Source organism: Rutidosis leptorrhynchoides, chromosome 11, assembly GCF_046630445.1.
Source record: "Rutidosis leptorrhynchoides isolate AG116_Rl617_1_P2 chromosome 11, CSIRO_AGI_Rlap_v1, whole genome shotgun sequence".
Classification (NCBI taxonomy): Eukaryota; Viridiplantae; Streptophyta; class Magnoliopsida; order Asterales; family Asteraceae; genus Rutidosis; species Rutidosis leptorrhynchoides.
Window position 1 is genome coordinate 314,514,938 of NC_092343.1, and position 26,089 is coordinate 314,541,026.

General features: G+C 36.1%; 1 pseudogene; it reads right to left on the minus strand.

Moving 5' to 3' along the window:
• Window positions 1-1,676: 1,676 nt before the first annotated feature.
• The window catches only part of LOC139875670 (linoleate 13S-lipoxygenase 2-1, chloroplastic-like), a 39,465-nt pseudogene continuing 15,052 nt past the window's right edge, over window positions 1,677-26,089 (minus strand).

Genomic DNA, 26,089 nt, shown 5'->3' on the forward strand with positions numbered 1-26,089 from the left:
CATAGCAAGAGATCTTTAATCTATAATAAATCATATGGATATTTGCACAATACTATTGTTTAAGCTTTAGCAAGCTTTCTTGCAATATAGCATATTGCATGATTAATGTGTAAGCACACATTAATGTCCAACACATGCACAAGGGAAGAGCAATCTCTAGTTGGGACTTGGTGACCATCCTAAATGTATCTAAGTATATTTTAGGATTACAAGTCTTTGCTAGTCATACTTAAAATTATTGTTCTTCATTTAGCCTTAATTTGTCACTAAGTAATCTTTAATTCTAATTAGTGTTCTAGTGACATTAGCTTATGTGTGTTGGTACTTGGTGATCATCCTAAGAATGTCTAGACAAGTTTTAAGATCACAAGTTATTGATTAACATTTATGTGTTATGCCTAATCATGGTTAATTTATGATTAAGATGTAATTAAGCGTAATTAACCAAGATTAGTGTTTTTATGACCAAAACTCAATTGAGTATGGAGAGGGCATCTATTCCAAGCGTGTTGAGAAAGGTTTCATGAATTATAGATGTCGGGAAGTGGTCAAACTAAATTTGATCAAATATGGTGACAGAGAATTCCGCGGTCGCACTACGGTTGATCGTGGTGGCAGCCGTGCAACTTGTTTTCACAAAACTGCGTTGCAGATTCAGTCTGGGCTTCTACAGCTAAGTATACGGTCGACCGTACTTTGGCCGTGTACTTTATTTTCATTTTATAAGTTTTGTTTGACTTGGTCATTTGCAAGATCAAGTATGGATTAGTGAACTTGCGTGTTTTATGTTAAGATGTCGATAATCACTTATGCATATGTATGTGCCATCATCAAAACAAATTCTTTGGTTAAATATCATACTTAACTTTGTTGGTTAGTCCATTAACCAACATTCAACCAACATGGCCAATTACGTAACAACTCGCAAGAGTCGATTTTTTCATCATTTTCAGCATCTTTTATCTTCATTTCGTACATTTTTTCTTAATACTTGATATTCATCAAAACCCACTAGAACACTTTGTTTTCACCATTAAAATCACATAAAACCCTTGTCAAATAACACCATTGTGAACACAAGTTAGGGACCGATCAACTACCACGTTTGTTTTTAATAACACTAAACCAAAGTGGTTGAAGTTCAAATATGTGACATGGACGACAATTAGAACACCTAGAAGATTTATAGATAAAGATTTGCAAAATGATTAATTTTACTAGACATGAACTTTCCCGGAAGATTACTTCTGAATAAGATATCGTATGAGCTAGTCATTGTTCTTTCACATATGTAGAGTTACAATGACTTATTCTCAAGTACATATTCCTAATTACTTTACTTAATTTTATCAAAGGTGTGTACAATGTAAGGTAACACCCACTACACCTTACACACTTGTAAACTCACCGAGAGATTCGTCAATTAGATAGGCATCCTACCATGGTACAAGAACATGAACAACACTTAAATGAACATTACCTTCACATTATTTTCTCGTAATTCATATCCCATGGAAGGAAAAAATGTTATATATTACTTATTGTATAGTCTCTACAATATCCATTGAAGAGATTGTTATTTTAATTAGAACAATTGCGATACATAGTCACCACACAAGACCTTTTTTTGACTACTTTGTTGATAATTATATCTATTCAACAAAGTAGTTAATAATTTAAATAGAAATACTATTTGGGACCCCCATACTAGTAACACCAGATTCTGAATAAGGCTTTAAAAGGTTGTAACGAGAAATCCCAGCTCCCTTTCTGTTCTTCAACTTGCCATCTGCATTCCTAGTATCAATGTTTTCTGCCAACGTGTCTAAATTCTTTTTAAAGTCTACATAAGCTTTGTGTATCTCTGGAACAGCCTCAAATGTGGTTGAAGTTTTCCCAATATATTCCTCGTCTGAAGAATGGGTGGATAACACGTCTAAAATTGCCATAACTTTTGTTGCTTGAAGCTGAGTAGGAAATGCAGATAACAATACATCTTCGGGCTTATCATTAAAAGCTTCCCATTCATCATCAGTAGGGTCTTCACATGGCATCTTGACTCGGGTTATTGTGGACCTGTTTGGAATGTACCCTGCATAGTCATATTGTCAGAAAGTTGACAGCTGCATGGTGACCTGACGCGACCCAAATGATAGTTGTGAGAATACCGATGAGGTCTTTAGGTGTTTTGAGAATTGGCCACCATGGTTCGTCTTTTTTGTCTGCATGGCCCACTGTTCTAATCTCCGTCCACCATGCTTGAAGCTCTGAGTCCGATTCTACAAGGTTTTCTTCAGGGTAGTAATGGTTGACGTAGACTGTAACCCAGTCTTTTAGATAACCCCAAAGGTCCAAACCATCATTTGCATACGGATAATCTTCAATAGTGAGCTTCAGACCATGAGACGATTGGGGATCTTCCACAGCCATACCCCTAAAATCAAAAGGAGGTTTACATATGTAAGTTAATTAAACATATAAGACGGTAAGTTTCAATAAAAATAGGAAGACGAGTTTATTGGACATGTTGGGTAACGGGTCAAAACTCACATTTTCTTGGGGGGTTTGAATGAGTTGTATTGGGTTGTCATGAAACCCTTTTTGGTGCATAATTTAATTTTTTATTTAATAATCATCATATTTAACTAGGATATATTTTGGTTCCCTTTCGGCCCCGAATGATCCAACTCACTATTCGAGCTGACTAATCTTAAGTGACAACTCGCTTTGGTGAACGGCCTCAAGGGGACAATTCACTTTGCGAATAGATTTACAATTAACCTATGGTTTATTTAACTAGGACTACAACCTACGTTTATTTAACAAGGATAATATTCATGGTTCGAATTTGAAAACAAAATAATAGATGTGGTCAAAAATTACCTAGCAATAAGATCAGCTGGTAATGCTTCATGATCAAAACGCCATTGTAGACCATATACAATTGAGCTCATCTCCATGCTATACTTCCCTGGTGAAAAGCATGATTCGATAATTCCACCAGCATTTATTAGGCTTTCCCGAGCTAAAGCATTAATCTCCATAGTGTATCGTAAATGAGGGTGTAATAGATTATGTATGGGATGCATTTTACTAAGCTGGCGATTGGTTGCAATTATATATGGCTCTGTGCAACAATGTGTTCTCAACCTGTAAAATCGGTCACAACATTAGTATATGTTACTAAATACATGAAATGGGTTTGAAGTACCGATCGGGAAGCTGAAAATATAAAAAAATTTCTGCTGTATTTGCTGCTACCCGATTGCATGGACATGTCCTCATAGCAACCCTTTTGCGTGAACATGGAATTTCAATAAAAACATAATTTTGTATTGTTGGACATGTTCACGCAATAAGTCGTCTGTATCAACACTTATTTCGTGGACATGTCCACGCTATAGGTCTAATGTGAACACTTATTGCGTTGACATGTTCATAAAATAGGTAATTTGAGTATAAATAGTAAACTTAATATTTATTTTCTATTGAGTGGAAAATCTAGTGCACACAATAAGATAATTTCCTTTTCTTTTTTCTTTTTCTAATAAATAACATGTAGCGTGGATACCGTTCACGCAACAGACTCGTTGAGTGGAAGGTATCATTGTGTGGATTTATCCACACAATAACCTTCGTGGCTATTGCATGGACATGTTTCCACGCTAAATGTGACATTTGTTATAGTGTTGTTAATTGCGTACCAGTGACTAACAAGCTGATGATAGCCAGTATCGTGAGAAAGAACATGCATCTTAGCTAACTTCCATAGCCACGCACCAGTTGCATCCCAAGAAGGAGTGAATACCTGTTTCCATTGAGGTTTGTCGTTACCGGGTGGCCTAACCAACTCGATGGCTATTGGTCGTAAAGTTTCGTTCGGAGTAAGGTACATCAATGTTCTTGAACCGTATAAAGTTGTACTCATAGTTTTGATGTCTCTAACTCTGTTGACATACGGTAGGAAGATATCATGATAATCCAACATGAAAAGCTTCTTGTTCTCCAATGCCTACATATGATATAGGACACCAATGTGTTAAGGGATATTTGTACAGACTTGTATTTATGGACTTGTATTTATCACTTGACTCTTGGCTTATCCATCATTGTATCTATATAAACACTTTATGTATTTCATTGGAGATCAATAAAACATGACTTTAGATATGATTTACAACATGGTATCAGTAGCTGCGATCCACCCCTAATTCCCCTTTATTTTCTTTACCTTTGGCAATCCTTTTCCACCACTGTTTCTTTCTATCACAAAGAATGGCAAACACTTACGACAAAATCTATACCGTCACCTCTGTTACACATCTTATTCCCGTTAAACTCGATCTAACTAAACTAAACTATGGTCATTGGAAAAAGCTTTTCACCACTCATTGCGCAGGTTTTGACGTGAGTAAATTCATCCTTGGAACATCGACAGCAGAAGAAAAAGTTACACCCGAATGGCTTAAAGCCGACGCGGTTGTCTCAACTTGGATTTACAATACCATATCAGAGCCACTCCTCGAACGTGTGCTCAATTCTGAGCCGTCAACAGCCCATGATGCTTGGGTATTTCTCGAACAAATTTTTAAAGATAACCAACTCTCAAAAATAATGGAATTAAATGCCGAACTTCGCGGACTCGATATTGGTGATCAATCAGTAGAGGAATACTTCCGCAAAATTGATCGAATTGCCACTTACCTTCGGAATTTGGACTCGACTGTGGAGGATAAGAACCTTGTTATGTACGCCGTTAATGGTCTCAATAACAAGTATCTCCATGCCAAGCACATCATCCTTCATCGTCAACCGTTTCCTGATCTAGATACAGTTCGATCCATGCTTTAGATGGAAGAAATGTCGCTAGTTAGACAGCAAAAAGTGGCCCCTGAATCGAGCCCCATCCCTTCGAATCCCTCTGTTCTTGTTGTGCAATCAACGACTCCACCATCAAATCCACCAACGCCTGCAAAAACTCAGATTTGTCGTAATTATTCAAGAGGGTACTATAGGTTTGAGTCACGCTGTCGATATCTTCATCAGGATAACCCTAAGAGGCCTGGTACGAATGCTTCTCCTACTCAGATTAATCGATCTAATAACCTCAACCAGGCCCAATTGCTACAAATCATTGCAGCCCAACAGCAACAATTGGCTAATTCTTATTTTCGGGCCCCTATTCCTTCGTACATGGCCCAACTCCCTGGCTACTGGCCTGGCTCATCTATCCGTGCTGTCTCACAGGCTGGCATCTTACCCAGCCCACCTGGTTTTTCTAGGCCATCTGCTCCTGTTGTGCCTCAGCCAGCTGGTCCTTCTGTTGGGCCGCAGGCACACTTTGCTGGCCCATTTTCGACTTCCACTTATGCTTCACAAATGGCAGCCCAACCAAGCTCCTTTGGGTCTTTTATGGTTAATCCTGCAATACATACTCAAGAGACATACCTCTCTGATGCGTTTAACACTATGACACTTCAAGATTATGGTGCGACTGGGTGGCACATGGACACAGGTGCATCCACACATCTTACCTCTAACATTAAAAATCTAAGTACTGTTTTTAATCATCGCAAATATTCATCAGTTGCCGTTGGGAACGGGAATACTATTCCAGTTACCAACAAGGCCATAGTTTGTTGCCTAATGCCCATCGACCCCTCCATTTACATAATATTCTTCTTACCCCTAATATTGTCAAAAACCTCATTTCTGTTCGTCAATTTACGCGTGATAACATTGTTTCTGTTAAATTTGATCCATTTGGTTTTTATGTGAAGGATTACCTGACACGTCGTCAGCTTCTCCGATGTGATAGCACTGGGGATCTCTACCCACTCACGTCTCCCTCTTCTCCGCAAGCTCACCTCACCAGCACTGTCACTTGGCATCAACGTCTTGGACATCCTGGACATGATGTTTTCCGAAGACTTTTATCTAATAAAGATATTGTTTGTAATAAAGTATCGTCACCCGTTCTTTGCCATGCCTGTCAGCTTGGCAAACACGTGCGACTTCCCTTTTCTGTTTCCAGCTCTAATGTTAATGAAACCTTTGATATTATTCACTCTGATTTGTGGACATCTCCCGTTTCTAGTCTTAGTGGCTTAAAATATTATATTATCTTTCTTGATCATTTTTCACATTATGTTCGGGTATTTCCGTTACATAACAAATCTGACACACTTAACACATTTATTAAATTTCGCACATTTATTCGCACCCAATTCAACAAAGATATAAAAGCTTTTCAGTGTGATAATGGCGGTGAATTTGACAACATCGCCTTCCATCAACTTCTTCAATCTAACGGCATCCAGTTCCGTTTCTCATGTCCCTATACCTCTCAGCAAAATGGCAAATCCGAACGCATGCTCCGCACCATTAACAATCTCATCCACACACTCCTATTTCAAGCCCACCTTCCTCCCACCTACTGGGTTGAAGCCCTTCATATGGCAGCTTACCTACTTAATATCCTTCCCTCTTCCGCCATCAATCATGACGTTTCTCATTTTCGCCTCTACAAACAAAAACCTGACTATTCTACTCTTCGTGTCTTCGGCTGTCTCTGCTACCCTCACCTTCCCACCACAAATAAACTCGCTCCTCGCTCTACCCCCTGTATCTTCCTCGGTTACCCCTCCAACCATCGGGGTTACCGTTGTCTAGACCTTTCCACTCACAAAATCATCCTCTCCCGACATGTCACATTCGACGAAACCTCCTTCCCTTTCGGTTCCATGACTCCCACTCAACCACCTTCCTATGACTTCCTAGACCCTCCACCGAACGTATTTTCTCGCACTTTTCATCTACCTACCTCCTCGGAGACACAGCCTCCTCCTAACGAGGCTACCAATCACATACCTCCACCACCACCTCCTCCAGAGCCACAGCCTCCTCCTACTGAGGCTACCGATCCCACACCTCCACCACCTCCTCCTCCGGAGCCACAGCCTCCTCCTAATGAGGCTACTCACCCTATGGTCACCCGCTCTCGTCATGGCATCACCAAACCCGTTCACCGCCTAAATCTTCACACCAATGTCATCTCTCCCATCCCCCGTACTTATCCCGAAGCTCTTCACGACCCTAACTAGAAACACGCTATGACTGATGAATATAATGCTTTAATTAATAACTGTACTTGGACTCTTGTGCCCCGCCCATCGAACATGCATATTGTTCGCTCCATGTGGCTCTTTCGGCACAAGTATAATGCTGATGGTAGTTTAAGCAGGTATAAGGCTCGTCTCGTGGCTAACTGTCGCAGCCAACAGATTGGCATTGATTACGATGAGACTTTCAGTCCGGTAGTCAAACTGGCATCGATTCGTACGGTTCTTAGCTTAGCTGTCTCTCGAAACTGGCCTATACATCAGCTGGATGTCAAGAACGCCTTCTTACACGGACAGCTTTCTGAGACTGTCTATATGCATCAGCCTCCTGGCTTTCGGGATCCTCGATACCCTGATCATGTCTGCTTACTGCAGAAATCTCTATACGGCCTCAAGCAGGCCCCTCGTGCATGGTTTCAGCGGTTTTCTAGTTATGCTCAGCGCCTCGGCTTTGTTCAAAGTCGGTGTGATACATCTCTGTTCATATACCGCCAAGGTTCCGATACTGCATACCTACTTTTATATGTTGATGATATTGTGTTGACAACATCTTCCACTGGTTTCCTTCAACAGATCATCTCCTCCTTAAATAAGGAGTTCGCTATGACAGATTTGGGGCCTTTGAATTTTTTTCTCGGGATTAACGCCACTCGTACCAAAACTGGCATGTTGCTATCTCAGAGACAGTACGCCACCGAGATCATTGAGCGGGTAGGTATATCCACATGTCATCCCTGTAGGACCCCGGTTGAATCGAGTGCCAAACTTACTAGTCACGGACCACCTGTGAAAGACCAGACTCTTTACCGCAGCCTTGCAGGAGCTTTACAGTATCTCACGTTCACACGACCAGACATTTCGTACGCTGTTCAACAGATTTGCCTGTTTATGCACGATCCTCGCGAGCAACACATGCATGCTCTTCGGCGGATCATACGTTATCTTCAGGGAACGATCGATCTTGGTCTCCAACTTTATGCATCTTCCCCCAACACTCTTGTCGCCTACTCTGATGCCGATTGGGCCGGCTGCCCCACCACCAGGTGCTCTACATCTGGTTACTGTGTGTTTCTTGGCAACAATCTTCTATCATGGTCATCAAAGCGGCAACCCACGCCTTCTCGCTCTAGTGCTGAGGCGGAATATCGCGGGGTCGCCGATGCCGTTGCCGAAACTTGCTGGGTTCGTAATCTTTTGCGTGAATTGCATTGTCCTCTCATGTCTGCTACATTGGTCTATTGCGATAATGTTAGCTCAGTTTATCTCTCTTCCAACCCGGTCCAGCATCAGCGGACTAAGCACATTGAGATTGACATTCACTTTGTACGCGACTTAGTTGCTCGGGGACAAGTTCGCGTCCTACATGTCCCATCCAGATACCAGTTCGCTGACATCTTCACCAAAGGCCTTCCGTATGCATTATTTAATGAGTTCCGATCCAGTTTGAGCATCCGAAGTACTCCTGCTCCAACTACGGGGGGCTGTTAAGGGATATTTGTACAGACTTGTATTTATGGACTTGTATTTATCACTTGACTCTTGGCTTATCCATCATTGTATCTATATAAACACTTTATGTATTTCATTGGAGATCAATAAAACATGCCTTTACATATGATTTACAACACAATGTTGTTATAATATTTAACTTTGCCAATTATCGTCAAAAGAAGTCGTACATGATCACAATTTTTATAAATCACAAACCCAATTATAAAACCAGATATGTTATAAATCACAAACCCAATGGGTTAATTTCGATTACGAAAACCAACATGATTATGATAATAACATAATACGCCACTTGAATTAGGAGGTTGTAATGTTGTATTCCTAAATATAAGTCAAATATTAATCTGTTTCAGCTAACACGACAGAGATTGAACTCATTTTCTCAATTATAACCAACTAAAGTTTGGACGATTATTCATACCTCCTCAAGCGTACCGAATCCTCTGATATGTTTCTCAACGATCTCTTTGGTTATTGCTGATTCAGGGTGACCGTAGACCTCTGGGTCAAGTTTACTTTTCAATGGCCATTCCTACACATGTTAAGGTTTACCAGATAATCAGATATTCTTATTCTTAATTAATTAATAGTGATAATGCTAAAAACAAACATATATTTCATAGCATTATTCCTCAAGAAAGACAAGCTTTTAGTTGCAATTGTTCTATTTACAAGTGATATTCGTTTAAATAATAAAAGGTGAAGACAAAAGACAGATTCGACGAATTGAAGACGCAAACGACCAAAAAGCTCAAAAGTACAAAATACAATCAAAGAGGTTCCAATTATTGATAAGAAACGTCTCGAAATTACAAGAGTACAAGATTCAAAACGCAAAGTACAAGATATTAAATTGTACGCAAGGACGTTCGAAAATCCGGAACCGGGACCGGAGTCAACTCTCAACGCTCGACGCAACGGACTAAAAATTACAAGTCAACTATGCACATAAATATAATATAATATTTAAATAATTCTTATAATTATTTAATATATTATATTATTTATGAAACCGTCGGCAGAAGAAAACAACCAAAAATGAGCCTCCCCAGCTGGACATGCGATCGCATGGCCTGGAAGGCATAAATCCATGCGATCGCATGAGCCCCAGTTCCAGCCTACATGCCTATAAAAATCGAGCTTTGGTGCACCAAAAATCATCCATCTTTCTCTTTTCTCATACGTAAAACATATATATATATTTATAATTTATATTTTAATTTTAATTATAATTCTAATAATAAGGGTATGTTAGCGAATGTTGTAAGGGTGTAAGTCGAAATTCTGTCCGTGTAATGCTACGCTATTTTTAATCATTGTAAGTTATGTTCAACCTTTTTACATTAATGTCTCGTAGCTAAGTTATTATTATGCTTATTTAATCCGAAGTAATCATGATGTTGGGCTAATTACTAAAATTGGGTAATTGGGCTTTGTACCATAATTGAGGTTTGGACAAAAGAACGACACTTGTGGAAATTAGACTATGAGCTATTAATGGGCTTTATATTTGTTTAACTAAATGATAGTTTGTTAACGTTAATATAAAGATTTACAATTGGGCGTCCCTATAAATTACCATATACACTCGATCGGACACGATGGGCGGGGTATTTATATGTACGAATAATCGTTCATTTAACCGGACACGGGAATGGATTAATAGCCACTAGAATAATTAAAACAGGGGTGAAATTATGTAAAAGGACACTTGGTATAATTGATAACAAAATATTAAAACCTTGGGTTACACTCAGTCGACATCCTGGTGTAATTATTAAACAAAGTATTAAAATCTTGTTACAGTTTAAGTCCTCAATTAGTTGGAATATTTAACTTCGGGTATAAGGATAATTTGACGAGGACACTCGCACTTTATATTTATGACTGATGGACTGTTATGGACAAAAACCAGACGGACATATTAAATAATCCAGGACAAAGGACAATTAACCCATGGGCATAAAACTAAAATCAACACGTCAAACATCATGATTACGGAAGTTTAAATAAGCATAATTCTTTTATTTCATATTTAATTTCCTTTATTTTATATTTAATTGCACTTCTAATTATCGCATTTTTATTGTTATTGTATTGCACTTTTAATTATCGTACTTTTTAATTATCGCAAGTTTATTTTATCGTACTTTTATTATTCGCAATTTCATTATCGTTATTTACTTTATGCTTTAATTTAAGTCTTGTATTTATTTTTAATATTTTACATTTGGTTTTAACTGCGACTAAAGTTTTAAAATCGACAAACCTTTCATTAAACGGTAAAAACCTCCCTTTATAATAATAATATTACTTATATATATATATATATATATATATATATATATATATATATATATATATATATATATATATATATATATATATATATATATTTGTATTTTTATAAAAGTAAACTCATATAGCGTTAAGCTTTGTTTAAAAAGATTTCCCGTGGAACGAACCGGACTTACTAAAAACTACACTACTGTACGATTAGGTACACTGCCTATAAGTGTTGTAGCAAGGTTTAAGTATATCCATTCTATAAATAAATAAATATCTTGTGTAAAATTGTATCGTATTTAATAGTATTTCCTTGTAAAAATTAATAGTATTTTATACCCCTCTGCTTTGACATCAAGTATTTTTGGCGCCGCTGCCGGGGATCGTCTTAAAAGCCGGAAGCGCAACGCTATAAAAAAAAGATTTTTACTTTTAGTACGCTTTTGTAAAAATACGTTTTAAATATTCAAAAATAAAAAAAAATAAAAAAAACAAAAATATAAATATTTTTTCTTAGAGTTTGGTAAATATTTAAGTTTTATAAAGTTTCTTTATTTCTATTTTTTTTATTTTGTAAAAATATAAGTTTTATTTAATTAATAAATATATTTTATATTTTACAGCAAAAACAGAAAAAAAAAAAAATTTTAATCGGCCTGTACTGTAGCAGCCCAACTCTGGCCCGAAACCCTAGCCCATGCGATCGCATGGCTGGATAACTTAGAACTCATGCGATTGCATGAGCATATCTGACAGGCCATCATCGTACAGCAATTAATGCGATTAGGGTTTTAATTAATTATTAATTTTATTATTAACCCTAATTAAGTTTTATTATTTAATTAGTTATTAGTTTAAGTTTAATTTGTATTTTTAGTTTAATTAGTTTATTTAAATTGTAAAATTAATAGTTTTATAAAATAAATAATATAAAAATAATATTTTTATAAAAATTGTACTTTTTACAACTTTTTATATATTTTTATATTTTTTTCCTTTATAATCGTTTTAGCTTAACTTTTGTATTTTTAGCTCATATTTAGTTTTAATTCATAGTTTTTGCCATAGTTATTTTTACTTCTAGATTTTTAGGCTTTGCCGTAAAATCCCTTAAGTGCTTTTTCTTTAGACTAAGATTTAGGTACTTTAGAATTTTGCGACGCCTTTTTAAGTTTTAGTTTCTTTTTAAGTTAATTCCATTTGGGATTTAGTTTTTCTTGTAAGCTTTAATATTTTTAGACGACTTTTACCTATGTATCAATTATCATTCCAATTAGTAATCTCAATTTGCGATTATAATTTTAAGTTAGTTGTAGTAATAAGGTTAGGTTAGTCAAGTATTTTTAAGTTTTTATAAGTTTCTTTTATTTTTCCGTCACCTTTTATTTTTCAACCATTTTTCTTTTTTTTCAATTTTTTTTCCGACGAACTCTTTTTCTTTCTTATTTCTCGCTATTCTAGTTTTAGGACATAGATTTTTATTCTACTTCTTATCTAAATTTCTTAAAATTACGAAAATTTATTTTAAGTGGTTAAATTAATAGACATCAAAATTTTCTGGTTCGTAGTAATAGTTGGATTTGTACGTGGACCGGGTTATTGGAGCCAAACAGTCCTCAATTATATTGAGACCAAACGAATCCTGCCCCTCTGCTGCATCTTTTGGCTATTCGAAACGTGGGCAAAATCAGAAAAGTCTATTGGTTGGATAACTTATTATAATTTTTCTTTCCTTTTAAAAACTAATAGGATATTCAGTGAATGCACCGAGCAAGACGTTCACCACCTTTTGTACGTTCACCACCTGTAACTAGATCAAGACATTTAGCAAATATTACCACCGTTGATTTTTCTTTAGAATCATCATCCAGTCGACCAAGTACTTCAGTTCAAATTTCTGATAATCCATTTTTTGAACCCGACCTTACAATTGAGAATCCGGAGAATATTCAGGAACGGTTCATAGATCCTGAACCACTAAACTTTCCTCCGGAACCACCAATCATTCAAACAGAGATTGTTGAGGAACGAACCATTAAATCAGAATCTTCTAGTGATTCCGATTCAACAAATTCAATTATGGAGAATCTGGAACCTTTAAGTATGGAAGACCGAATGAGAGCTAAACGCACTGGCCAAGGTCACGCAATTACTCATCCAGACATTAATGCGCCAGATTATGAAATCAAAGGACAAATTCTACACATGGTGACTAATCAATGCCAATTTAGTGGTGTGCCGAAGGAAGATCCAAATGAACACCTACGTACCTTTAATAGGATCTGCACACTATTTAAAATCCGAGAAGTGGAGGATGAACAGATATATCTCATGTTATTTCCCTGGACTTTAAAGGGAGAAGCCAAAGATTGGTTGGAATCGTTACCTGAAGGGGCGATTGATACATGGGATGTTTTAGTTGACAAATTTCTTAAACAATTCTTTCCTGCATCTAAAGCCGTAAGACTTCAAGCAGAAATTGTTACGTTTACACAGAAGCCAAATGAAACTCTATATGAGGCATGGACAAGATATGGAAAGTTGTTAAGAGGATGTCCGCAACATGGTTTAGACACCTGTTAAATAGTACAAATATTCTACCAAGGATGCGACATCACTACAAGGAAAGACATAGATATAGCAGCTGGTGGTTCTATTATGAAGAAAACCGAAACTGATGCTTACAAAATTATTGATAACACTGCTTCCCAATCACATGAGTGGCACCAAGAAAAAGATATCATTAGATCATCTAAAGCAGCTAGAGCCGATTCTAGCCATGACTTAGATTCCATTTCCGCAAAGATAGATGCTGTGGAGAGACGAATGGAAAAGATGACTAAAGATATTCACTCAATACGAATTAGTTGTGAGCAGTGTGGAGGACCACATTTGACAAAAGATTGTCTCAGTATTGAATTAACAATGGAACAAAGAGAGAATATTTCATACATAAACCAAAGGCCTGGAAATAATTATCAAAATAATTATCAACCGCCAAGACCAATTTACAATCAAAACCAGAATTATAACCGAAATATTCCATACAACAACCAACAAGGTCCTAGCAATCAACAAGTATCCAATAATACTTACAATCAGTAAAGACCTAATTTTCAAAACAAGCCACCACAACAAACCGATGATAAAAAGCCGAATTTAGAAGATATGATGACGAAGCTAGTTGAAACTCAAACGCAGTTTTTAAAAAAAAAATGTGAATTTTGAAACTAGTTGTAAACTTTGTAAAAACAATATTTAAAAAAAAAATGTAAATATTTGAAAAATTAATATAAGTTTGGTGTGAATTTATAATGTGAATTTTTAAAATTAAGTTTGGTGTGAATTTATAATGTGAATTTTTAAAATTAAGTTTGGTGTGAATTTTTAATTTTTAAAATATGAATTTTTAATTTTATGCATTTCAAATTTTAAGTTTGGTGTGAATTTTTAATATTAATTTTGAATTTTATATTTATGTTGTGTGAATTTAAAAACAAAAATTTACTTTATCTCATTAAGTTAAAAATATGATTTTTAAAATTCGTCGTAAGTTGAAGACTAGGTCTTTGAATCGAAATTGCTTTACCCGAGGGAGGGACGAGAACTTTTATTATCATTATTTTTAATCTTATTGAATTAAAGTATGCCAAAAACATTAAAAAACCCAAAAATCTTTACTTTTAAAAACCGCGCTTTGATTTGACAAATTTTAAAATTTTGTCGAGAGACAGACTAGGACAACGATCCGAAACGCCCTCGATCCTAAAGGAAAAAAAATTTTTTAAAATTTAATTAATTATAAGTTTTATAAAGCATAAGGTTTAAAAAAAAAAAAAAAACCTGAAAACACTGTAGCCGGCACCCTATGCGATCGCATGGGGTTTGTACTTGGAACCCATGCGATCGCATGGGGACCAAATGCAGGTCAGAAACAAATAACAGCAGCGGGTCTGTTCTTCACCACAACACACACACATACACCCGAAACTCACCCAAAAATTCACCAATTTTCGCCATTTTTCCACCGTAATTCGTCATTTTTCTTGCTCTAATCATGCATAGATTCTCATTCTTCAGCAAATTGGTAAAAATTACACCCCTAAACTCTATAAATTCCTAGTTTTTGTGATAATTACCAATTTTTTTACCTAATGCAATTTTGTTAATTTCTAGTGTAATTAGTGATAAATTGTTAATATTTTATGCATGTATAACCTAGATTGATGCTATTTAACATGATTTGAAGCCAAAAACTTCAAAATTTTTAGAAATCTAGGGTTTGTGTTCTTGAGCAATTTGGGGCTTTTTGATATAAACAGGTTATGGCCGATTTTTGTCATGAATTATTGCTAAATTGAGTAGTGTAACATGTTTAGATAGTTAAATGATCCAAACAATGATCCTAAACATGATTTTTGGAGATTAAAGTGGACTTTTTAAGTCCAAAATTCATGAACTTGATTAATTTGATATATTTGCCATTTGAGACTTGTTTAATTATTAATAATGAATATTTTGACATGTTATTTGAGTTAAATGCTTATGAATTTTGTATACATTTTCATATGTGCTTATTTGAAAAGTGTAGAATTGTGAAAAATTGTGAAAATGTGTATAAGTTTAATTTTGATTTAACATGTTATAGTAATTGTTTTAAATTGTTATTTTGCTAACACTAATGCATATTTGGATGCACAATTTCTGTGTTTAATGTGTTTTACAGAGAGCCGATACTGGAGGTTCAGGAGCATCATCATCTAGACGACCAGCACCAGCACAAGAACCACAGCCAGAAATGCAACACGAACAAGAACCACAACAGGAACAAAAATAGCCTGATCAGCACATACCTTATTATGATCCAGTACAGTTTGTTGATGAATTCATAGTATTCCCAATGAGGCCGCCAGTAGAATTCCCAACGATTCCTGAGCACACTCTACATCCTAATCTGAGATTTGATAGAAGATGGAGAGATTACGAGACATATCAAAGGAACAAATTCAAATTGGTAAAAAAAAATGTAGAGGTGACAAGGGTAATTGATTGGGCCCCTTTGGAAACGGTCCATCTAGCTGACCGTGTTAGACAGCTTTTAGTTCAAAGGTATGGCAGTTCTTCTTTTACATATTGGGAACGTCTTTTCACCATTCGTAGACCTGTATATAAGGAATGGTGTGTTGAGTTGATGAGTAATGTATCACTTGATACAAATATAGTTAGGATAGATGATAGAAGATTTCTTAGGTTTATCCTTGGCGGTAGGATGTACAGAATGTCCATGCTGGACATGGCCAGGGCCTTACAGATATATACTCCTGGTGAGTTGCTATTACCCGATTGTACAAACTTGATTCATTATGGTGAACGGGTAGATAGTAACTTTGACGCTGACGCCATTTGGAGGCGTATGTCACATTTTGATGTTTTTACACGAGCAGGAGGACACTCCTATACACATATTGACAGAGCCGAGCTTCGTATTATTCATAGATTTTTGGCTAACTCGATTACACAAAGAGGTCATAATAAAGAAAAAATTACCTTATATGATTTATTCTACCTAAAGTGTATTCGGGATCCTAGAAGCTTTGTCAATATCCCTTACTGTGTTGCTTTTTATTTATCTAAAATGGTAGAGGGATTGCAGGACGGGAGTATAATAGGAGGAGGTATTTTTGTTACTCTCATTGGAGAGTATTTAGGTGTTGATAGGAACCAAGGGGGTCCATTACAGATTTGTAGAGAACAGGTTGAGCCCTTAGGATTGAAAGTTTATGTGGGTGCTAAGGTATTGAAAAGTAGACGTAACCAGGCAGTACCCTATGAGGGATCTCATCCTCAGGTAGAGAGAGGCTCAGACGAGGAAATGGAGGAGGCGGAAGACATTAGGGATGTCTTTCGAGATGCTATTCTTGACGTCCACGTTCGTATAGATGAGGAAGCAATGACGAACGCGGCAAGACATAGTATGTATGAGCGGTGGAACTCCGAGCGAGTATACGAGGATTATAGGCGACGCCAACACGATAGCTGGTTAGTTCATCAGCACCAAATCATGAGCCAGCTATCATATCAGGTACCAAATAACTATGTACCTACTCGACCTGCTCATTTTCCGCCACATAGCCCCGATATCCGACCACCCTTTAACCGGTATGACTATAACCAAGCCTATCAGAACACCTATAACCAACAATGGAACCCGCCCGATGAGATGAACTGGAACCCCTATCCAGACTGATTTAGTTCCATTTGGTTATTTTTATGATTATTATGTTTTTATCTTTTGACTTTTTCATGTTTAAACTTATGTTATTGGATAAATTTGTGTAATTTTTATTATTTTATTATTATTGTGTACTAATATTTCATATTTAGAATTTGAAAGTGGGATATTAAGTCCCATTTCAAATTGCCATGCATGATTATACTTGTATGTATGTATATTGTCGATTGTTCAAAACAGGGTAAAACAGCGCATTTTCAAATACTGGCATTAAGTTCAGCAAAAGCTACTAATTTTGACGACAAGATGACAAATAAATGTGATGTAACAACAGACGAAATGAACAAATGCTATGCACCATTTATCATTCAGCAAACAAACGCCAATATATTTGGAAACTTTGGTAAAATTTAATCATTTCTACGCTAATCACCCTCAATAATTTAAATTGTACTGATTTCTTGCAAATGAGGGCATTGCAAGATCTTAAGTGTGGGAAGGGGTTAAATTCTTTCGGATTTTTAAAATTTTTATCTTTATACACTTGGTTACCATTAAAAATACTAGTAACGTAGTAGTTGTATTAGAATCTAGTGCTCTCTGATAATAAAGAACAGCCTTAGTCTTATATACTGACTACCCAATTCTAGTAAAAATTTTCAAAATTTTCAATTAAATCAACTTAAAATCATGTTTATACATATTTATGAACGATAAAACTAGGTTTTAACACCGAAATTATTGTTACCTCGGAAAGGACATAAATTGAGAAACAAACCAAAATGTTGAAATTCATTTAAAATGGAATAGAGGACGATAAAGAGGAAAATAAAAGCCAAGTGTGGGAAAATTTACCAAGTTATCTTAAACATATGTCACATATATCTGTAACAAATAACTGAAAATACTTTTGCTTTGGACTAAACTAAACCATTTTACCAGATGAAAGAAAAGAAGAGATGGATCTACACGATGAATCAATTCCATCATTAAAAGGAAGTAAAGTCTTCCGAAAAAGACACGCGCTTCTTGATTTAGGTCAAGAAGTTGTCGTCCAGACCAGCTGTAGGTTGACAAAAAATCTAGAAAAGTCATCACTAAAATCAGCAGGAAATCCACGGACCTCAGCATTAAACAGGGTCGTCAAGTGGTCAGATTTATCCTAACCATGAGAAGGATTTATCTCGTACAATGGGGGGGCACCATGCAAATTAGCTGGATAAGACTAATGAATCAGATCCCCAGAAAGGATAATCTCCTTAAAGATTAAAAATCAGCTTTTAAGACTGATATTACTCAATCCTAGAGATTGACCTTAAAGATTGAGAATTACAAACTCATGAAATTCGATGATATCTAAACTCGAGCTTGAACGAGAAAATATTTTGATCAAATTAAAACCGATTTGTTTTCTGAAAACCCATTTTCGATGCGTTCATTACCATTGAACGTAAAATCCTAGGAATTCACCTGGAATTCATTAGGTCACCTGAACCAAATCGGGTGTCAACTGTAAGAACGGTGGTTGCATAGTGGTCAAAGACAGGACCTTGTGCCAGACCGAAAAATCATAAGGGTGAGCTTTACTATTGCTCCTACCAAGGATAGTAATTGCATCCGACACGTTATAGACCATAATTATAAGCATGTCAGGGGACATTGCCTTAACAGTTGCTTGTTCAACGCTTTCCTTTACAACCGGACGGTAGTTTATCGAAAGGTAATATACGGGACAAGTAAACTGGACGTGTTGCTTTCCAAATACAAGGTTAGCAAGTGGGTGACACAAAACCGCAAGTTTTGAGCTAAAATTTTCAAATCTGAAACCCACCAAAACCACAAAAATATTTTGCAAACACCGGTGAAGGGTTATTCCGGAAAACTTATCTAGGGTAAAAGCTAGATTGAATTTTCAAAAGATCAAATATTTTCATAAAGATCCAATTTCCTTAAGGATCTACATTTTCATAGTCATGTGGGACTGTAAACCGCCTTTCAAATGTGCACTTTGCTTTGGAAACCGAAAGTAAATCGGCTATTTGATTGCAAGTGTCGTTGACCTAAACCCGAGGCAACTGTGGATGACACACCCACCTTTAACCATGGTTCTATCGTTACTATCATTGTTTATACCGCCGTATAGAAATCACTGATGTACAAAGTGTGAAGAATAAAGAAGTGATTCTAGTATTTCAAGACGATATTGCTTGAGGACAAGCAACGCTCAAGTGTGGGAATATTTGATAATGCTAAAAACAAACATATATTTCATAGCATTATTCCTCAAGAAAGACAAGCTTTTAGTTGCAATTGTTCTATTTACAAGTGATATTCGTTTAAATAATAAAAGGCGAAGACAAAAGACAGATTCGACGAATTGAAGACGCAAACGACCAAAAAGCTCAAAAGTACAAAATACAATCAAAGAGGTTCCAATTATTGATAAGAAACGTCTCGAAATTACAAGAGTACAAGATTCAAAACGCAAAGTACAAGATATTAAATTGTACGCAAGGACGTTCGAAAATCCGGAACCGGGACCGGAGTCAACTCTCAACGCTCGACGCAACGGACTAAAAATTACAAGTCAACTATGCACATAAATATAATATAATATTTAAATAATTCTTATAATTATTTAATATATTATATTATTTATAAAACCGTCGGCAGAAGAAAACAACCAAAAATGAGCCTCCCCAGCTGGCCATGCGATCGCATGGCCTGGAAGGCATAAATCCATGCGATCGCATGAGCCCCAGTTCCAGCCTACATGCCTATAAAAATCGAGCTTTGGTGCACCAAAAATCATCCATCTTTCTCTTTTCTCATACGTAAAACATATATATATATTTATAATTTATATTTTAATTTTAATTATAATTCTAATAATAAGGGTATGTTAGCGAATGTTGTAAGGGTGTAAGTCGAAATTCTGTCCGTGTAACGCTACGCTATTTTTAATCATTGTAAGTTATGTTCAACCTTTTTACATTAATGTCTCGTAGCTAAGTTATTATTATGCTTATTTAATCCGAAGTAATCATGATGTTGGGCTAATTACTAAAATTGGGTAATTGGGCTTTGTACCATAATTGGGGTTTGGACAAAAGAACGACACTTGTGGAAATTAGACTATGAGCTATTAATGGGCTTTATATTTGTTTAACTAAATGATAGTTTGTTAATGTTAATATAAAGATTTACAATTGGGCGTCCCTATAAATTACCATATACACTCGATCGGACACGATGAGCGGGGTATTTATATGTACGAATAATCGTTCATTTAACCGGACACGGGAATGGATTAATAGCCACTAGAATAATTAAAACATGGGTGAAATTATGTAAAAGGACACTTGGTATAATTGATAACAAAATATTAAAACTTTGGGTTACACTCAGTCGACATCCTGGTGTAATTATTAAACAAAGTATTAAAATCTTGTTACAGTTTAAGTCCTCAATTAGTTGGAATATTTAACTTCGGGTATAAGGATAATTTGACGAGGATACTCGCACTTTATATTTATGACTGATGGACTGTTATGGACAAAAACCAGACAGACATATTAAATAATCCAGGACAAAGGACAATTAACCCATGGGCATAAAACTAAAATCAACACGTCAAACATCATGATTACGGAAGTTTAAATAAGCATAATTCTTTTATTTCATATTTAATTTCCTTTATTTTATATTTAATTGCACTTCTAATTATCGCATTTTTATTGTTATTGTATTGCACTTTTAATTATCGTACTTTTTAATTATCGCAAGTTTATTTTATCGCACTTTTATTATTCGCAATTTCATTATCGTTATTTACTTTATGCTTTAATTTAAGTCTTGTATTTATTTTTAATATTTTACATTTGGTTTTAACTGCGACTAAAGTTTTAAAATCGACAAACCGGTCATTAAACGGTAAAAACCCCCCTTTATAATAATAATATTACTTATATATATATATATATATATTTGTATTTTTATAAAAGTAAACTCATATAGCGTTAAGCTTTGTTTAAAAAGATTCCCCGTGGAACGAACCGGACTTACTAAAAACTACACTACTGTACGATTAGGTACACTGCCTATAAGTGTTGTAGCAAGGTTTAAGTATATCCATTCTATAAATAAATAAATATCTTGTGTAAAATTGTATCGTATTTAATAGTATTTCCTTGTAAAAATTAATAGTATTTTATACCCCTCTGCTTTGACATCAAATAGTGAAATCATTTAATATTCTGGATTTTGAGACGTGAAAGGTGTGCAATTGCACAGAGTCCAAAATCTTTAAAGGGTCTAAAAATATAACCCAACAATAAATTATTTATAAGGTTTTAGAATTTTACATTTGTTTGCAAGATTATTAAACTTATTATTATGAACAAATTTCCTATACGAAGGGCCTTTTTCATATTAACAGGGCCTTAAAGTTAACATGAAGGCCATGTTGGCAATGGATTAAACTATCTTATAGAATATAGTAATTTGTATTTGAGATACACCATTAAACTATCTTTAGTGGTGTGGTTTCCATCACTTTAATTTATTTTCTAATTGTTTAAATCGTGCATGTGGTTTCATTATTTTATTAGTTTATTTATTACATACTAATGACTAATGATTTTGGGAGTTGATATTTTTAAACATATTTTTGATAAATTCACACAAATTTACTAAACTGCCCTTAATGAGATGTTCACAAGTTTTTTTGTTATAATTTATTGAAGGGGCATTATTGAAAAGTATCACCAAACTTGTGTGGATCTATCAAAAGATTGTTTGGAAATATCAGATTTTGTTTAAAAACGTACTGTGACACAAGTAATGCTCAATGGATTAAGGCCTGCAACGGTTTGTCTAGAAAATTCTTCATCTCTTATCCACCGGAACTTATCTCCTGTAAATCGATCAACAAATTAGCTTATTAGGTCTTTAATTTTTTGATCACCAACATATCTGGCAATTGAGACCCAAACACTCAAATTTAGGTCAAATGGGTCAAGCTTTCGGGTCAATTGGGTCTTGAAAAAAATTAGGCCTAACGATGTAAATCAAAACTTAAAAAAAGATTCAAATGAGTTTCTCACTAACCTATTGAGTCCTGTACAAAAAATGAATGAACGGGTCTAATGGGTATCAATACTCAAAGATCAATAAATAGAAATGGGTCTAATGGGTTTTGTGAATGGGTCAAATGGGTCAAGCATAAAAAGTTTCATTCGTAAAAAATTTATAAAGCATTCATGTTTATATCATTTATTATGTATATTAATGTTTCTTATGTGTATTTAATAAATAATAATAACTAAAATAATGTAATAAATGTAAAAAAAGTGATGTAACCCGTTTGACCCATTTGACCCAATTGACAGGTGACCCGTTTCGACCTGTTACCCAAACCAACCCAACCCGACCCATTTTGACCCGTTTAAAAAATTGACCTGTTTGACCTATGACCCATTTCAACCCAAAACCATTTTGACCCGTTACCCAAACCGACCGAACCTGACCCGCTTGCCAGGCATAATCACTTGTTGGTGCATAATCCTGAGTTCTATTATGTAATAAGTTCTATTAGTTTTGTATTTCGTATTTCAGTCATGTATGAACATCGTCATTAATACTTTGTATTTGAATTGCTTAGTATAATGTCGTGAACTGGTTAAGAGCTGTTGGTTGGCTGCTCAGGCCATCGACCGATGGTAGGGACCATCGGTCGAGGGACTCTCACCATCGGCCGAAGGTCACAGACCACCGGCCGATGGTCACTGAAGATATATATATATACGGGTTTTGTCCCAGATCAATTCCCAACCGAATACAAGGCTCTAGGCATCGATTATATCAACTATTTGTTGGTTAGATTGATACCGATAGTTAATTAAGTATTCGACTCGCCCTAATTATCGTTTCCGCCGTTAATCTAGGTTAATACGTTTGATCTAAGGTCCCTAGTTCATCTACAAAGTGGTATCAGAGCTTTGAGTTGCTGATCCAAATGTTTTTAGTCGATTTGATAGTTTTTCTTGTTTTAGGGTTTTGGTCAAAACGGGTTTTCAATCAAAAGTTGAAATTTTTACGTTTAGATCTTGTGTTTTCGAGTTTCTTTTTGCTCAAGGGTGTTTTTCTGAGGTTTCTATCGGTTTTGTTTAAGTCTAGAACGTCAAATTTGATCAAGTTTGAAGTTTTTGTCGAAAAACCCTAGTTTTATCTGCCCAGAATTCGTAAGAACTACCCTCGGCCGATCGTCCTCGACCATCGACCGTTCGTCACGACCCTCGACCATACGTCAGACACAATCGACCGATCGTTTAGCAGTGAACCGGAGGACAGTCTTTCATAACTTCGAACCGTTTGTCTTAACCATCGGCCGTTCATCTTTTGTCCATCGGCCGATCGTCTGTTATCATCGGCCGACTGACTCGTCCATCGACCGAAGGTCCTTACGCTAAGATTGAGCTACTGAGTTTTCACCATCGGCCGTCAGTCTTAGACCTCCGACCGATTGTCACAGTCCTCCGACCGATCGTCTCGTCCTTCGGCCGATCCACTTTTGAGACAGAATCTTTTAATTGCACTTAAGTATTCTTAATCAATCTTAATCAGCCAAAATGTCTGACACTAATGAACAAATGACAAATGAATGCAGCGCGTTAGTAATTGCTCCTGGACTACAAAAACTGTTACTTAATGAAAGTGAATCTGGATCAGCGAATAAAGTACCTAGACTTGACAACCTTAAGAATTTCTTGGACTGGAAAGTTAGGTTTGTTATTTACTTAAACGGAGTTGACTCTAGACTTTGGGAAAGTATTGAGAATCCGTATGTATGGCCATGCGGAGCAGATGGTGAACCCAAAGAAACTTCACAGTTTAGTCCCACAGAGCGTGAAGAGTACAATCTTGAGTGTAGATGTTATGCTCAGCTAACCCAAGCGTTGTCTAAGGAGATTTTTCAGCAATTTAAGAACCGGAACAAAACATCATATACTATCTGGTTGGCTCTTCAATCAGCAACAGAGGGTACAGCTACTTATCGTGCGACTAAGGGTAAGGTTTTGAAGGATGAATGAAGGGTGTTTGCGGCTCTTCCCTCAGAATCTCTAGGACAGACTTTGGAAAGATATCGATTATTGGTTACAGAGATGGCAGATTATGGAATTGAGGTGCCTGATGAAAAGGCAGTAAGGGTGTTGAAAGATGGTCTTCCAAAAAAGTGGGATCATGAGATTGAAAAGATTCAGAACAGGTACAGCTCATCAGGTCGTCCGTTAACACTAACAGCTTTTACGTTGAAATTTATGGAGAAAGACATTCAAGATGAAGCAAAGAGAAAGAGACTTGGTTCTGTAGCAGCTGCTGCATCATCTTTAGCTTCGTCTTCTGGTACTCATGCTCCACTACAGACAGCATACATATCAGCCAATGCATCACAAATGTCTGCACCATCGTCTCAGTCGGGCTACTTTAATGCTAAATTACAAGCTCAAAATTCTACAATTAAGATGATTGAGGATTCTCCGATTCAACAGACTCAGACTCAGACTCAAACTCCTGTGTTTCACACTGAGAATATCAAGAAGAGATCTCGGGAATCTATTCAGGAAGATATGGCATTAGCAGCTATTGTTGTTAACTCATACAATGATATGATTGGTGGACAGGTGCTTAATAGTCATCTTGAAAATGAAGACTATGATCAGATTGATGAGGACGAGCTTGAGAGAATGGATATACTTTACTGTATGGGTAGCATTGTGAGACGTGCTAGAAAGTACTTGAAGAAAACAGGACAAAGATCTTTGAGTTTGAATCGAGATTCTAAGTTTGGTTTTGATATGTCAAAGGTTAGGTACTTCAATTGTGATGAGCTTGGTCATTTTAAGAAGACTTGCACGAGGCCACCCAAGACTGGTTTTTCTGATCCTTTTCACAATACAACCATTTCAGTTACTCTTCAACATGTTATTGTTGAGAAAGAATCTTTGGGGTCTATTCAATCTAAGGCCTTGACGACCACGTATACTGATGAAGTGTGTGACTGGTCCATCACGGCAGATACACATAAAGCTAATGTTGTGTTTGTGGGTAAAACTGAAGCTGAAATTGAAGAAGAAAGAATTGCTAGGAGAAATGCATGTTGTACGGGTAAGGATAATCCGAATTGCACATGCTATGTGTGCAAATGTGATGCTAGGTTGAAGAGAGCAGAAGAGCTGATGAAACTTTGCTTCAGGAAGAGGATTAAGGATAGGTTGTATGATAAGTTTTGAAAAGCTCAGGACTTATCAGATTTTGAGTTCACTACTGACTCGTCTGATGAAGAAGAAGGGACGAGTTGTCATGTTGGTACTTGGTTCAGAGAGGAGCTGGAACATTTGCTCAACTGTGATCTTAAGAGTGATGATGAGACGATTGTTACTGTTCAGAGTCCAGTTTGTGGAGATCAAGGTGAGAGTAGAGGTGGTTATGAGGCTGATTACTCAGATAGTACGAGCTCAGAGTCAGAGTCAGAATCAGATGCAGATTCTCAGGTTGGAAGAAATGACTATGCATTCATGGCTAACACGCCCAGAAATGATAAGGTATGTATTGACTCAGTTTTTAATTATTCTAAATGCATTGGTTATGAACAGGAAATTGAGAGGATTGAATGTGTTATCACGAAGCTTAATGAGATATCTGTTACATGTGAAACTTGTCCTAAGCTTAGAGTTGACCTTAAGAATTTAAGTTTGGAGAATCAGACTAATAAAAAGAACTATGATGATGCGCTTTTCTACCTTAATAAACAGAAAGACTATGTTGATGTGATTAAGTCTTTAGAAAATCAGGTGGGTCACTTAAAATCAACGGTTATAGATGATGAAAAAGTGATTACTATGTATTTGGGACAGATAGAGACTCTTAAGGCTGAAAG